Consider the following 16,583-nt stretch of genomic DNA (forward strand, 5'->3'; position numbering starts at 1 on the left):
GTGACAACAAGCTACTTTGGAGACAGAGAAGCTCATAGCAGTGCATGTTTTCAGTGCAGCAAAGTCCTATCCCTCTTGAATCCAAAACAAACAAAACATCAGCATCATATTTTCAAACTAGTTTTCCCAGAATAGATAGCCAGTTTGTTTACCCAGAGTGCAGACCCAAGTCTTTTAATGTACATTAGTGAGAAGGTAGAAGTAGCAGAGGGTACTTAATGGGATCCTGACCTAATCAAGATAAAAACAAAGTGTTCCCTTGGGTATGTAGATTGTATGTAGGTTAGACATTCATTCATGTTCTCTCATGTCTCTCTCCATGGGGGAGAATATGAAATGGTATGTGGACTTGCATTTTGAAACTACTAAAATCTGAGCTCACAGGAGACCTTTGGCCCTTTATAGGTGAGGAGGCAAGCACTAAACACCACATCTGGCTCTTTCATAGTGGTACTGTTTCTGTCAGCTGTAAAACTGGCTGTTGCTTTGTCAGTTGAACAGAAAAGACTGAAAACGCAGCAAGAGTTGCATCTCCAACGCTACAGAATAATGATTTCTATTCTAATTATACATAATGGCTAAGTTAAAGTTCAGTTTTTCCATGTAAGTCTTCCTCCAGAAGACTTACTTCTGAAAATGTTCTCAATACTGTTTTCTTCCTCTCATCGTTCCTTCATTTCATGAAATGTTCCTTGTGAAATATAAAAAAAAATTTTTGGAGCCTTACTCATTGGATAAAAGGAGGGATGAAAAGTTCATACCATTCATTTTATTAAGCCTCTTTCAATAAACTAGGTCTTCTTTTAAATATTCAGATTTTCACCTGGGTTATTTCTAAATATTCATGGACTATGGATGTGAGTCCAAGCCTATGAAAAGAAAACTTTATATCTTAGATAAAATGTTTATTATAAGTTATAGAAAGGCTTCCTATCATCTCCAGTGAATTGCGAATCTGGCCTCCAGCTTCCTGCAGAGGAGACACTGACCTCTAATGCCAGTCCAATAATGGGAACATGCATGTCACTCGTCAGGCAATATCAGATAATACTACCAGTCTGTCCTTCCAGCTACTTGGCAAAATATGTCTGTGAAATTTGTAGAGATGTTTCAGTAAAATAAGGTGCTGTTTGTCAAAAAAACATTGTAACAACCATCAGACAATTTGACATTTTCCAGCTGCTTTTGTAGTTGTCATGATGGGGTTTATTTTTCGTTAGTTTTCAGTTTGAATCATGGATTGAGGAACACAAAGGGAGCTATAATATTTCAGCAGTGTGACCAGCTCTTTAATGGAAGTTCCATGAGGATATGTTTTGTTGATGGCCTGGGGAGCAAAAGGCAATTGTGTTTAGTCTATTCTTTGTACTGAATGTTCTTCTTGTAATATCAGTACATTTTCTATCCTGTGGCAGCTCTTCCAGCCTCTGTGCACACCAAGGTACGAAAGCAAAAAAGAACACACTGGGCAATAAAAATTTCTGATGCTCGGGTGACAAGTATATGATGACAGAATTTGGTTTCAAGCCAACCTCATATAACATTGCAATGCTTAATATTGCCCCCTATATATGTTCAGGCTCTTCTAAAATGTTGACACACTTGCAGGTGAGTTGCTTAATATGATGCATTAGGAACGATCAGTCAGGAACATTTTTGAGGGAGAACTAGGGCCATGAATGCATAATCAGTAACAAAGTGTATTGTTTTAAAATGTCTTTTTTCTTTTTGTTGTTGTTGAAAAAAAAGAATGTCCCCACATTGAAATACTACAGTTGGGTATGCTTCAGTGGTGACTCACCAGAGCTACTGTTCAGTTACATCATGTCCTTATTCTCTCACATGCACTGGATTACCCATCAGAGCTTCAGCTTCCATAGTGCAGCAGAAGCTGGAAGGCTTCTCCATATTCCTAGATATTATTCATAAGAAAGCTTATTAGTCATCATAGGACATGGAGTCTGTGTAGATACATGATACTTATGTACTGTAACTCATATGAAACACCCAAAAGTTCTTCTGAATAAAAATATTTGGATTTTAGCTGGAGTGTTCCAGCTGTTGAGTAATCATTGAAAAGTTTAGGATTTCAAGAGACACAAAAGAATGTTGCTTATACAAATGCAACCACTTTTAAGTCTGCTTATGTCACAAAAGCTCACTGTGGTCCAGGCTGGCAACTGTGCAAAAGATGACTATGGACATACTGGTGACTTACCATTGCCACAGCTGTGGTATGTCCAACTTGTTTTTACTGCTCTGCTCTTCACCACTGAACAGGACACAAAAGTGCTTTCATCCTGACCAGTTTTGTGAACTGTACAACTGTTTAACTTCTGTTGTGACTCCCTGGAGAGGTGTGAATGCTACAGAGGATACAAAGTTCCTGTACAAAAGTATAGGGACCGTTTGTAAAATAGACCAAGTTATTTATCTGCAGGTATGGCACCTTATGTTTACTTATTAATGAGAATGTTTTAAGCAAGAAATATCAGGGAAAAATCTGAATGATGGAGGCAACCTATTAATGAGAGATTCCCTGGATAACTGCTGGTGCTAAAGATGGGACTCATCTGACTCATTTTAGAAGTTTACTTTGATGGGATTAATTGTGTGGTGCAAGTGCTTCTTTCACTACACTGAGCATAAAAGGAACCTGGTATGACTATTTCAGATGTAAGCCTTTGTATTTGTTCAGTTGAATCTCAGTATCATATGTGAATGCCTAAGATTTTGTTTAACAGGGAATGGGAGAGAATAAGCACTCAGAGCATGTGTAGACATCTATATAGATACAGAAAGGAGGAGAAATAACAAACTGAGGACTGATGTGGGCTTTAGAGAGAAAATCAGTAGCTTTTCTTAAAAAGGAAACAAAGCTAAATAACACCGACCAGATTGTGAACAGCTACCGCTAATGAGCAGTCACATTAGCTATTGATAATGACAATGGGAATGTTTCTCTGAGCAATTGCTCACAATCTGCCCCAGAGATTTGAAGGGTATGCTGGAGGGGAAAAAAAAAAAAAAAAAAAAAAAAAAAGATCAAACAATAAATGGGTCTAGGATAGGTCAAAGAGAAAGAAAAGAGGGAAAATGGGAACAGGAATAGAGCAAAAAGTGTGAACAAATGGTGAGACAGGATGCTGAATTTTGCTCTTACAATCCTTAAGAGGTTATGAGGCTCAGCTGAGAAGAGAATGGATGGTAAAACAGAGTAGATTTATAGAAATTTCATTAGTATAACAGACCATAGCACATTTAGGAAAATTGTCTATTAATTTTTCTTCACAAAAATGACAGACATTCTTTTCATTGAGCCATGTCTAAATAAAACATTTGTAAATACTTTTCTGCATTATTAGATTGGCTTTCTAATTAAAAAAATATAGAGTATTTACTGATAAATTCTTAACTGGAATACCAAGGAAGAACACAGTCATCCTAATTCACATTAGGATTTAAATCTGTGCCACTTTCACGTGTGCCTTGACAAAACTATTTGGATATTTTGGCACAGGATACTCAGAGGTATTCCCATGGTTTGACTAATGCAAGTATACTCACATTGTGTGTAATCAATTCTACTTCAAAAGAAGGTTCAGGGTAGAAAAGTAGTATAAATCTTTGCATTTCCTTCCTGGAGGGCTTGTTTTCACCTCTGGCTATAGAGGGAGACTATCAGGGTGAGTAAGGTGCCCAGGAATGGGTGTCTGTCTCCACCAGGAACACCTACACTTCAGAACAAACAGGTGGCAGAGAAGCATCTCTGGTCTGGGCCTGCAGCATCATGATGGGGCTGCTCTGCTGAGAACGTCTGACATGGTTTCCCTGGCACTGATGGCTCGGGGATTTGAAACTGCCAAGCACATCGTAGCAGATTACCTAACCACTGTACAATCACACTTCTCTGTTTAAACCTTTAGCAAACCTTGATTTGGTTCAAATTAAACCAGGATAATATTGGAAACTGCAAATAGTACCATGAGATGTAAGAATTACTTTATATCCAGCTTGTTTCCGTGGATTTATTTTTTTTTTATCATCAATACGGAGGAAGCTACCTGTCACTGGTAACATCCATAAGTAAATAACTCTACATCTTTGTTAGCAGGATAAGTATAACCAAATAACTGAAAATAATGTAGTTGCTGCAGAGTGTCCTTGATGTATATTTCACACTGCAACAGATTTCTAGTAGCATACATCAGTGGATTTGGGCTGAATGTTTTGTTTGTTTGTTTGTTTGTTTGTTTTTGCTTGTTTTGTTTTGTTTTGTTTTGTTTTGTTTTGCAGCATATGCAATAACATTGGTAACACTTTGACCTTGCAATATTTCGTTAAAGTAGCAGGATTTGGACCCCAATGTTTTGAAAACCATAAGTATTTTGGCTCTTAATGTCTTTCTGAATTGGACAGATTTCAACTGGTTTAAACAAGAATACACATGAGGATATATGACCAATTATTTGGGGGAATCACCAAAAGAATCAGACTTGTATTTTTAGGTCATTCAGGAGACTTTGAAAAGCTCACCAAGTGATTAGTGAATTTTTTTATGAAGGTTGCAATAGGGCCTCTAATATTCAGCTTATAAAAGTAACTTTTTGGGTATTAAATGCTCCACTCCTGATTTCTGTCCAGAAATGAACTGGATCAGAAAGCAAAAGCATAGTCTCTCACTCTAGAAACACAGACTGGTTAAACTGTATTCTTTGATAAAGCTGTTATCATCACTGTTTGCCCATATCTTCTTCAGCATATTCTTGCTGAATATGAGCACTCAAGGTAATATTTGTGCTAGTTGAATTGCTCCCCTGTGTTTTACCCAGCCTAGAGTCATCCCACAGTAAGACTGATCCCCACCAGTTGGTCTGGCAACAGTTTTTTGGATCAGTGCTCTCAACTGAATGAGACAAAAAAATAATATAACAATACTTGCTTCCCAAAAATACAGAAAAAGAAGGAGGGTAGAAGGAGGATCACTTCAGCAGCACAGTTTATTGCACAGCCCTAAGTCAGACTGGCTTAATGCAGAAGCAGAGAATTGCACTAGGAGTGGAAAAAAGCAGAAATTGAGGAAATGGATCTTTCATGATGTCAGCATATGAAATTACAACTTCATTTTTCTGGATCAGAAACTCAAGGTAACATTCTGTCTGAGTGTATTGTAAATGCAGTGCTTTCCTCCCTCATGTGCAGCAAGTACCCTAAGCCTCTGCTGGACTCAAAGGAATGTCACTGGGCCAGGACTAAGCAGCAGGTGAGCTCCCTGACCCTTCCAGTCCCGTTTCACAGCCTTGGTGCAAGTGTTTCTTGCTCTTTGTGGAAAGCCAGCGTGATTGTGTTCTCCCAAGGAATTTTCTCTTGGGGACTTTCTGATCAGACAGTGTTCATGGAGGCTTGCTGCAACGTCTTTGCAACAAAATGCTATTAAATCAACAGGAAAAACATGGTCAAAGAAGCTAAAAAAAGAAAGAAGACCTGTATACATGAATCTTGCCTACATATAGCATCCTGGCATAATTTTTCAGATTCTCTCTGTATCGCTAACTTTCATCTTGATTATATCACTTGTCAGCTGACAAGGCCAGACCTTCTCTCCCAGAGCATCACACTTACCTTGGGCTGAGCAGCAGTCCAGGTGGGGTCTTACCCATCATCACCTCAACTCTCCTGACATCTGCAGTGTGAAGTGGGATTTTTCTCCATGTTCTCCTGCTCTCTTTACCATCCTGAAGCAGTCTGAGCAATGAAATTTTTAAAATGTTATTTTCCTAGATTTTGCCAGTACCTGATGTTTCTGAGAACAGGAATCCATACTTATCCTCATCAACTGCATAAAGAGTTTGGAAATTGAGTGCAGTATATCAGGAATGTGTCTGACTTGGAAACCTGAATGCAGATCCCAGTGTTCCTAGTTATTCACAGCCAAGCTTCCAGTCTGTAACACATCTCTATTTTAATAACTTCTCTTATGCATATTCAACTGAATTTCAAAATTGGCGTAAACATAGATGGATAAATATTTTAGGTTAACTTTACACCCCTGCTAACACTACCTTTTTGTTGTTGTTTTTGTTGTTGTGTTGTTTTGTTTTGTTCTCTGAGGGCTTGAAGCCTGTGAGAACTGAAATACAGCTGGTGATCATTTAATGAAGACAGGTCCACCTGGTAAGGTACCTTACCTCTACTTTGTGTGACTCACATAAGTTCATTCTAGTTGCAGTCAATTCCTTTCATCTTGCACAACTTCAACTGGTATAGAACAAAACAGGGTATTTCGTCGAAGGTCACCTTTATCTGTGAAGCATGTTGGATGCAAACGATGATGTACAAGGTATTGTTATATATCCATCACACAGCTTCTGGAGCATCAACTTATCATCCATCCTTCAGGAAGAGCTGAAAAGAATAGTGTGGAGGATTCACAGAATATGACAATACACAAGGAAGACAAAGACTTCCCTAAAGTAGCAGAGATAACTGGCATCTGTGAGGTTATTTTTCCAAGAATTCATCTTTTTGGCATTTATTTCTCACAGCGCTTAGTGAAAATTGAATTAACATTATTCTTGAAAATTACCTCATTTCAAATTATTGGCTTTTTTACTTACTTTATTACCTAGAAGCACATGCACAACAATGAATACATCTTTTACATTTAATTACTTTCTAACAATAAAGATCAAAAGGACATTTTATAGATAGCATTTAATTTCTATCAAGAAGGAAAAAATAATGAAAGACCTTTAACTCCAGAATTTATTTTTTTCTGAGTTCCTTACTACTATTTCTTCCCAGACTAAACCTAACTATTGTATTTTAGCCAGATGTTGAGCACCAGAGAAATACTTTTTGACTATGTCATAGGCTTTTAAATTGTCAAGAGTGAATTTATTATTTTTCTGGGGTTCATTTCAACCATCTACAATTTTGCGAATTTTTACCTAAGAAACACCCCTTTGTTTTGCCTCTTAGTATATTACTATGCAAAGAGTTGCAGTCTGTGTTAGAAGTGGATTATGAGCAGAGCCTATAAATAGATGAGTAATGAAAACTGGGTGGAAGGAGGTTGTAACTACGGACCATGTACTTTCAAAAGTGAATGCATGGATGGAGGGATTTGGTTTTTCTAATCAATAACATGAGTTTCCTGGTATTCCTCCTTTAGGTCATTTATTTTTTTACAGGCATTTGGAAGAGCTGCAGATTTTGGCTTCCAATTTCTACATAACCCAGATTCCCATAACCAAATCAGTTGCACAAGGATAAGACCCTGGTAATCAGAATGAAAATCAAATAAGTTGATAAAACAAAGGGCTGAAGAAGATACAGCTCATCACAACTCAAGGTAGGTGCTTGAACATTTTCCTCTTAATTGACTTCTCTGTGCAAGAGAAAATCACTGCCAAAAGGATGTGATTCTTCAGACACTAAACAAGAGGCACAAGGTCTCAGAGCATCAGGTTTTTTTCCTGCCAATATCTTTAATGGAATGTTTTTAAATTATGAGAAGAAAAATGTGTGTGAAATTATAATTCAATTTAATAGTTCAGATCAGGTTCAGTTTTATTTGTCACAGCAAGAAGGAGAAAGGAGTTGCAATGGGAGCTGAAACAGCTAATATCTCAAAGTCTAATGGGCAGCAAGAAAAGTAGAAAGAGAAGGGACACTAGAGTAGTTTGCCTACAGATCAGTTCAGCAAGTAGAAGAGATGGTCTCTGAAGGGGCTAGAAACAAACACAGGAAAAGTAACACAGCTTGAACTGAGCCTCCAACATTTGAACAGGTGCTCAAAGAATAATGATGAGTTTAAACAAGAACTCTGAATCAGAAGTTTGCTGTAAAGTGTAAAGCTTGGTGTTCAGAATTTCACTTATACTAAATAAAACATGACAAATGTCATGAAACTTCAAAACCAGCACAACATTTCACAAAAGTTGTTGAAACTAATGTTAACATTTGGCTGGCAAATAAAGTAAGAGACCTTTTATTAGTGAACTGACTGATTACCAATAATAGAATTTGTTTGATTTGTTTGGCAGTATTAGCAACATTGTGTGATCTTCAACTACATAAATTAGGTAACAACTATACAATAGTGTTCCTGACCTCACAGTACAATCATCAGTGACCTCTTTCATCAGCATTCCCTGGTGACTTAAAAATTTTTCATCAATCTCTCCTTTACTATACAGAGGACAACTGCAGTTTTAGATTAATTTTTGGCTTATATAAAATTAAATATCTGATTCAGAATTTATTTGTATGAAGTCCCTCAATACTTTGACAGTCCAGGGACAAAGACAAATTGCAAACTCTGCTTTTGGTGAATAACTAAATCTTATTTCACCTTCACTGTACTTAACCGGTACAAAAATAATTTTAGTAAAGAAGAGCATAGATAGAATCTGATTTTTCAAGTACTGGAGAAGTTAGGGGTCATGGTTTCAACTTGGCTTAGCTGTGCCTGTATGATAAGTTGAGTGGTGCGGTTGACACACCTGAGCGACAGGATGCCATCCAGAGAGATCTGGACAAGCTCGAGAAGTAGGCTCATGCAAATGTCATGAGGTTCAACAAGGCCAAGTACAAGGTCCTGCACCTGGGCTGGGGCAAACCCTAGTATCAATACGGGCTGGGAGATGAAGGGACTGAGAGCACCCCTGCAGATAGGGACTTGGGGGTACTGGATGAAAGATTGGATATGAGCCGGCAATGTGCACTCGCAGCCCAGAAGGCAAATCTTATTGTGCGTGATCAAAAGGAATGTGTCCAGCAGGTCAAGGGAGGTGATTCTGCCCCTCCACTCCACTCTGGTGAGACCCCACCTGGAGTCCTGTGTCCAGCTCTGGAGATCTCAGTACATGAAAGACATGGACCTCTTGGAGAGGGTCCAGAGGAGACCACCAAGGGCTGGAACACCTCTCCTGTGAGGACAGGCTGAGAGAGTTGAGGTTGTTCAGCCTCGGAAAGAGAAGACTCCATTGAGATGTTACTGTGTCCTTTCAGTACATAAAGAGACTCTAAGAAAGATGGGGCCAGACTTCCTAGCAGAGCGTGTTGTGATATGATAAAGGGAAATGGTTTTAAACAAAAGGAGGAGAGATTCAGGTTAGACATGAGGAAGAAATTTTTTACAATGAGGATGGTGAAACACTGGCACAGGTTGCCAAGACACATGGTAGATGCCCCATGCCTGGACAAATTCAAGGCCAGGTTGGACAGGGCTCTGAGCAACCTGATCTAGTTGCAGATGTTCCTGCTCATTGCAGGGAGATTGGAGCAGATGAGCTTTGAAGGTCGTTTCCAACCCCAATGATTCTATAATTCTATGATTGATGAGGAGAGGGTTACGGACCAATTAAGCAATATGGATATCCATAAATCCATGGGTCCAGAAGGGATGCACCTGTGTGTGCTGAGGGAGCTGGCTGAAGTCATTGCTAGGGCACTCTTCATCATTGCTATGTCATGGGAAACAGGAGAGGTGCCTGAGGACTGGAGGAAAGCAAAGGTCACTCCAGTCTTCAAAAAGGGCAAGAAGGAGTATCTGGGTAACTACAGACTGGTCAGCCTCACTTCCATCCCCAGAAAGGTGATGGAACAACTTATCCTTGGCACCATCTCAAGGCATATCAAGGATAAGAGGGTCATTAGGGGCAGTCAACATGTCTTCACCAAGGGGAAGTCATGCTTAACCAACCTCATAGCCTTTATGAGGACATAACCAGGCGGATAGATGATAGTAAAGCAGTGGATGTCATCTATCTCAACTTCATTAAAGCATTTGACACAGTCTCTCACAGCAGTCTCACAGCTAAACTGAGGGAGTGTTGTCTGGATGATCGGATAGTGAAGGGGACTGTGAACTGGCTGAAAGAAAGAAGCTAGAGAGTTGTGATCATTGGGGCAGAGTCTAGTTGGAGGCCTGTATCCAGTGGAGTGCCTCAAGAGCCAGTAATGGGACCAGTACTATTCAATATATTCATCGGTGATTTGGATGACTGAATAGAGTGCACTGTCAGCAAGTTTGCTGATGACACCAAGCTGGGCAGAGTGGCTGGCACGCTGAAAGGCTGTGCTGCCATCCAGTGAGATCTGGACAGGCTGGAGAGTTGGGCAGGGAAAGATTTAATGAAACATAACAAGGGCAGGTGTAGAGTCTTGCATCTGGGCAGGAACAACCCCAGGTTCCAGTATAAGTTGGGGAACGACCTCTTGGAGAGCAGCGTAGGGGAAAGGGACCTGGGGGTTGTGGTGGACAGCAAATGACCATGAACAAGAACTGGCCCTTGTGGCCAGGAAGGCCAATGGCACCCTGGGGTGTATTAGAAGGGGGGTGGTCAGCAGGTCAAGAGATGTTCTCCTCCCTCTCTACTCTGCCCTGGTGAGACCACATCTGGAATATTGTGTCCAGTTCCAGGACCCTCAGTTCGAGAAGGACAGGGAACTGCTGGAGAGAGTCCAGTGCAGAGCAACAAAGGCGATTAAGGGAGTGGAGCATCTCGCTTATGAGGAAAGGCTGAGGGAGCTGGGTCTCTTTAGCTTGGAGAAGAAGAGATTGAGGGGTGACCTCATTAATGTTTACAAATATGTAAAGGGTGAGCTTAACGATGACAACCAATGACAGGACAAGGCGCAATGGGTACAAACTGGAACACAGGAAGTTCCATTTAAATATGAGAAGAAACTTCTTCACAGTGAGGGTGACAGAACACTGGAACAGGCTGCCCAGGGAGGCTGTGGAGTCTCCTTCTCTGGAGACATTCAAAAGCCACCTGGACACATTCCTGCATAACCTCATCTAGGTGTTCCTGCTCTATCGGGGAGATTGGACTAGATGATTTTTCAAGGTCCCTTCCAATCCTTAATATTCTGTGATTCTGTGTTTCTGTGATGATTCTATAATTCTGTGATATTGCATGTGTGTAGAAGATACCACTACTATTTGGAGAGATTGTGTGCTTGCTAGGCACAGGTTATTGAATTAAAGATGGACCTGCTTAAACATTGTTTCCATGATTTTGAGGATGGAAACAGTGTTTAAAGTGTTGCCTGTCCCAGCATGGAACACGACCACCAAGGCTCCCATCATGTGTCTGTTGCAGGGCAAGAAAGAACTCTGCAGAGGAACAGCTACTGGTTCATGCTGCAAACCTCAGGAAGGTTCTCCAACATGCAGAAACAATCTCACAGTGGTTCTGTGCCACAGCCCAGACTCATCTCAGGGCTTGAAGAAAGCTTGTATAAAGGAAGTGAAAGTGTGAAAAGAGAGACAAAAATAAAAATTACCACAGAAAAGGCAGAAGAGATAAAGTGGTAAAAAGCGTTAGTGAAAAAAATGAAGAAATCTGCAGGGACAAGGACTCCAGCTTAAGTTTTTGTCATGAAAAAAAATCCCAGGCAAACAAACAAACAAAGGTAAACACAAACCCAAACCAAACCAAACCAAACCAAACCAAACCAAACCAAACCAAACCAAACCAAACCAAACCAAACCAAACCAAACCAAACCAGAAGAAAGTATTGTCATGCTGCTGTCTCTGGGGAGGAGAAGATTATAAACTTCTGTTTTATCTCACTTCTGTTTTCTGTCTCACATCATGTCCTCTCTTCATACACAAGAACAACACTTGCTCTTTGATCCTCCCAGTGACAAACCAAGATAAAATGACAGGTAGAGATGCCAGTTAATAAAGTAAATTTTAATTTTGAACCTATTAACTGTAGCTTGAATCAATAGCCAGAAAAGATTCTTTGGGAACTTATGATAGGACACAACTTATGATAGGACATAGCTTTGGGAACTTATGATGGCACATACTCTCAATAATGTAATTCATCAGCTGGCTTAGAGATTCTTGTAATTATCCCAAAATGTAGAATTTTTTATTAGAATAACTTCTGCAAATACTCACAGGCTATTTGCAGCAAGTAATTAATACAAAAAGTCTGAACATTGTTTGGAAATCACTATATTTTTTTCTGTTCACTGAGTGGATCAAGACAGAATATATGCTTAAAACTAATTCTAAGTGATTCTAAAACCAACATTCTCTTGCAAATGGTCTCCACTGTTCACTTAAATCACTAGCTTTTGCAAATGTTTCTGCCAGTAAACTGACTCAGTAGTATACTTACAGAAAGCAGAGATGACTGAATTCATTATTTTAATTGGGGTGAATATCCACTAGTATTTTGAAACTGACACCTGGTGCTAGTTGCCAACTGCATTGCAATTTTCCCTACAGAAAAAAAAAAAAAGAACGTAGTATGACCAGGTGTGAAAGTTATGTGGTGAATTTCTCACCTTGCAGCAATTCAAGGAATTAATGGTGTGGATGAGAGTTTTTTCTAATGAATTTACATTCTGTCAACTCATTTGAAATAATTCTGTATGACTTGCCCAATTACTGTGCAAGAACATGCTCTGCCATTGCCTGATGTGATACTTGGCACAGCTTGAGCACATACCACAGCACATATTTTTCATTACTTAAGAATCTGAGAAGTGCCTAAAAATAATGAAGGAGGAATGTATTTATCCCTACAATTTCAAGCGTTTGACAGCTTTCCTAAGCCTTATGCTCAGAAAGCAATCCTGCAAAGCCTTATTTGGTATGTCTTATTAGCACTGTCAGAGAGATACCTTTAAAATATAGCTCAGACTTTACAGCCAGGAGACACCGTTGTGTGGCCTGACTTTCTGCCCATGATTTTATTGAGGAAATTATTGCTCTTTGCCTACTGAAGCATGTTTTAGAAAAAGTATGCTGCAGTAAGGGACAAATGTATAAGAGCAGATTAATCACTGGTGCTTTCTGAAGCTGCTTTCATGTGCTATTTAACAAGTAATTTAAGCCAAACATAACTGAAGTCCACAAGGAAGGGGAACTGCAAAAAAACCCACTTTGTTTGCTATTAATCTAATCTTAATATTTAATATTTTTATATAAAAATCAAGGTAGACAGTAGAATTTAAACTGGTCCCTCTACTTTTCTGAACATTTTAATGCAATTTCCACTTTAGGTAATCTCAGGAGGATTGGAAGAATTTTTATTCAAATCCAGAGTGTGTAAAAAATCCCTGTTCTCATTTACTGATTTTCCTCTCATAGCAGAGAGCTTACACTTTTATACAGTCATGCTAAGCTCCCCTAATGGCTATAGTAGTTAGAGAAAACAGTGATTTCAAAATCTTAAATGCAGAGTCTCCAGATATTAAGACCAATACTTCATCGTTATTTAAGCAGGACAGTCCTGAAACCTCATGCTACAGTTAAAAGACTAAGAATAACCCTTATTTTTAGATTTTGAAACCTGAAAATAAACTCCTTTTCCTGAAGCATCCAGAAAGCCATTTGCAGAAATCATTCTTCATTTGGCTTGAATGAAATAGCATATTTTAGCAGAAACATTTTGCTGAAAATATTCTGAGTAGCTTTTCATGTTACGTCTATAAAAATAGCATACTGCTACTAGAAATCCATTTAATTACATTAATAAACATAGTATGTGAGGCCTGCAAGGCAAGTGAAACCTAACACTGTTGGGAAATATTTTCTGAGCCATTGGATAATGAAGAAGTTCTCTTCTGCCTGTTTTATTGATCAATTATATTACTGTTAATTATATTAGACAGGCATACTTACATCTTCAAGCAATGTCATATTGTGTCTTTCTGTTTCTTGCTTGTTTTTTAAGATCTACGACCTGCAGAACAGACAGCAACATATATTTTGAGACCTGATGTTCCTTAAGTCCCACAACCTAGAGTCACAGTTACATATAAAACTAATGCTTCAAATTTTTAACCAAATAGGAGATTTGATGCTCTGCAATTTAGGAAGAGAAGTAGAAGACTGAAATACACCCAAAATGTTCTAAAGACAATGCCCTAACCCAACTCCAACAATATTCAAAGCATCATGAATCTGAGGAACTTTGGCTTACTCTTGGAAGTCTATGCCAAAGAAGCCCTCCAAGAAGCTTCTGAACAAACATGTCTTCACAAAGCTTTTGCAGGATTTGTATACCTTCTTTATATGATACAGTGAAAAAGGAGATTTGATCCTGGCTTTGCTGCCGGGTGGCATAATTTAGTTCAGAGCCCAAAATTCTTCAACATGTAGTAGTTTCTGGAAGTCATGCATGAGGCAGTCATGGGTTACATTGCCAGGGTCTTTTTAAGCTAGTTTTACCGAGCGCAGATCAGCTTTCACTCTGCTATCTCTTTCTTAATATGAAGGTGTGGTTTTCACCTCGCATGCCAAGGCATAAAGGAGTATATTTTCCTTTTTCCTTTTGAAAGCAACAACAACAACAACAAAAACATTTTTGCTCTTAGTGAAATTGAATTGTAATGGGTGATGTTTTGAGCATTCAGTGGTGCTCAGGATATCCCGTGCCTTGAGGTATTCAGAATCTTGCAGAACTCCTTGGTTTAAGGAGAAAAAACATCTTGGTACTTGACAAAAAAGAAAAGAAGAAGCAAGACGTGAAATGTCACACTGCCTAAAATATACCATGAATCTCCTAAAAAGGGCAGACTTAATAAGGGCAGAGAGATTAACATATTTTTCTCTTAAATGAAAAAATATGATTTTTCTATATACTTAAAATCTCACTTAGAAATTCAGCGATACTTCACTGTTGAAATTTTATCCAGTAGTCATAGAGGAGATCTGCAGGATACAGAGGGATACATATGGAGAATTGAGAAAGCTGAGACTCAGAGACTGCAGGATTCTTTTAAAATGAGGGCTGACTCTGGAACTCAGATAACAGTAATGTGTAGCAGCCTGTGCTGTTCGTTGATGAAGCAAAGGGTGTAGAGTTCTGCTTGGGCTACTATAACATTAACAAAAGTGAGGCAATACATAACTGTGCAGTTATGAATGCTTTACTGGGCAGAGATAGAGCAGCATAACAAGTAGAGAATGAAATAAAAAATGACATAGTGCAGACATTATAGATTAAGCCAGACACAAATCAAATGAAAGTTACTTTTTGATGCCTGGGTTGTAAACCTGATTGATCAACTCACAGTAACGCTTCAGCTGTCTTAATTCATACTAGGTAAAAGTACTAGAAAGTCTACAATTACAGCTGGAAAAGGCAAAATTTTCAGAAAAGAAAAGTGCTGCTTTGGCAATGGCAAAGCCAAAGATGAAGAATCTGAAAATCAACAAATATGGAAGCTAGTGTGGGAATATTGTCTGGTTTGTTGCACTTGGGTTTTGGTGACTTTTGCTTCTTCCCTTCATTTCTTTGATGCTAATCACAGATTACAATTCCAGCAAAGTCAGCTTTAAATACTTGTTTTGATGGAACTCCCCTCTTACAATAAAACCTAAATATTACTGTAAAAAGTAAAACAAACAGCAAAAAAGGCAAGACGTTGTGTGCAGAATCTGCTGAACATCTGATTCATGTTGATGGGTCTCATTTTCTTTGTTTCTTGGCAAATGAGTATCCAGTAGTGTTGATCGGAGGAGTCAGAGCAAAGAGAAAACAATTTTGTTTAATGCATCTCCTTTTTTTTTTTTTTTTTTTTTTTTGTTTTTTGTTTTTTGTTTTTCACTTCTGAAATAGCAGGGGGGAATTGAACCAGTGATTTATTTTAAAAATAAAGGGGAAAAACTATAGAGTTTGATAGGCTAAATCAGAGATCTCTGGAAATAAAAAGGGTAAAAAAGTGAAAGAAAGAGTATAACATGCAAGAAATTACTTTTCTAGTGGTAAAATAGTTTGCCTGTATGCCCAGCTGCTTGTAGACATTCCAGAAGTGTTCTGTATCTCTGGGTGCATTGTGAGTGAGATGAAAGAAGAAGGTACTTTGCAGAGAAGGTACTTTGCATCAATAGACTAACTCTTCTGTGTATTGAATGGAAAGCTTTTGGAAGAAAAAATGGGAAAAGAAAGAAGAATTGGGCTAAAGTTAATTAAAAGGCCCATTGAAAATTCAGATCTTTGCAGGACCATAGTGCATATGCAGATATAAATAGATGCAACACTTAGGTCAACGTGTTCCATGTTCCGAAGATGACTTGTGAGGATTTGAGCATATAGGATGTAATTAAAAACAAAAAGTGTTCACAAATAGACAAAATGAGCATAATTATAACATTTTAATGCAACAAAATAAACACTACAATAAACAATATCAAATATTAATGTAATATACAGCCTATTCTGTATAGTAAACTAGAACTACTACTGTTCATTCCATACAGCTAAGCAACACTCTTAATGTCAATACACAGTAGAAAAATTATCCCAAGCTAATGTTTTCTAAGGGAAAATTTATCTCACAAACCTGGGAGAGTGAACATAAACAAAAAATGAACAGCAGAAATTTTGAATGACTTTCTGGCTGTTCATTCTGTTGTAGCATCTCGGAATCTCAGAATCACAGAAGGGTGGAGGCTGGTAGGGACCTTTGGAGGTCTTGTACAGCCTTCTGCTCAAGCCACCTAGACTAGGTCACCCAGCTGTCCAGACAGATTTTGCATATCTCCAAGGATGACAATTCCACAATCTCCATGGAAAACCTGTACCAGTGCTCAGTCACCTTC

General features: G+C 38.7%; 2 long non-coding RNA genes across 5 annotated transcripts in view; one reads left to right on the forward strand and one right to left on the reverse strand.

The window, feature by feature from the left end:
• The window catches only part of LOC110357399 (uncharacterized), a 174,888-nt gene that overhangs the window by 139,880 nt on the left and 18,425 nt on the right, over window positions 1-16,583 (forward strand). The window contains exons 6-7 of one of the 3 annotated variants that reach the window (XR_010468802.1): window positions 5,203-5,263; window positions 7,175-7,354. This is a non-coding gene — a long non-coding RNA (uncharacterized LOC110357399). Of the gene's footprint in view, window positions 1-5,202; window positions 7,355-16,583 lie in introns of all 3 variants that reach the window. The other 2 variants (XR_010468803.1, XR_010468801.1) reach the window with 2 other exon arrangements.
• LOC110357400 (uncharacterized) overlaps window positions 1-16,583 on the reverse strand; it is a 72,866-nt gene that overhangs the window by 23,553 nt on the left and 32,730 nt on the right. The window contains exons 2-6 of one of the 2 annotated variants that reach the window (XR_010468800.1): window positions 13,659-13,719; window positions 12,148-12,251; window positions 6,189-6,405; window positions 5,623-5,745; window positions 1,802-1,912 (exon numbers count right to left, since the gene is read on the reverse strand). This is a non-coding gene — a long non-coding RNA (uncharacterized LOC110357400). The remainder of the gene's footprint in view (window positions 1-1,801; window positions 1,913-5,622; window positions 5,746-6,188; window positions 6,406-12,147; window positions 12,252-13,658; window positions 13,720-16,583) is intronic. The other variant, XR_002411037.2, reaches the window with a different exon arrangement.

The sequence above is a fragment of the Columba livia genome, chromosome Z (genome assembly GCF_036013475.1).
Source record: "Columba livia isolate bColLiv1 breed racing homer chromosome Z, bColLiv1.pat.W.v2, whole genome shotgun sequence".
NCBI classification, from domain to species: Eukaryota; Metazoa; Chordata; class Aves; order Columbiformes; family Columbidae; genus Columba; species Columba livia.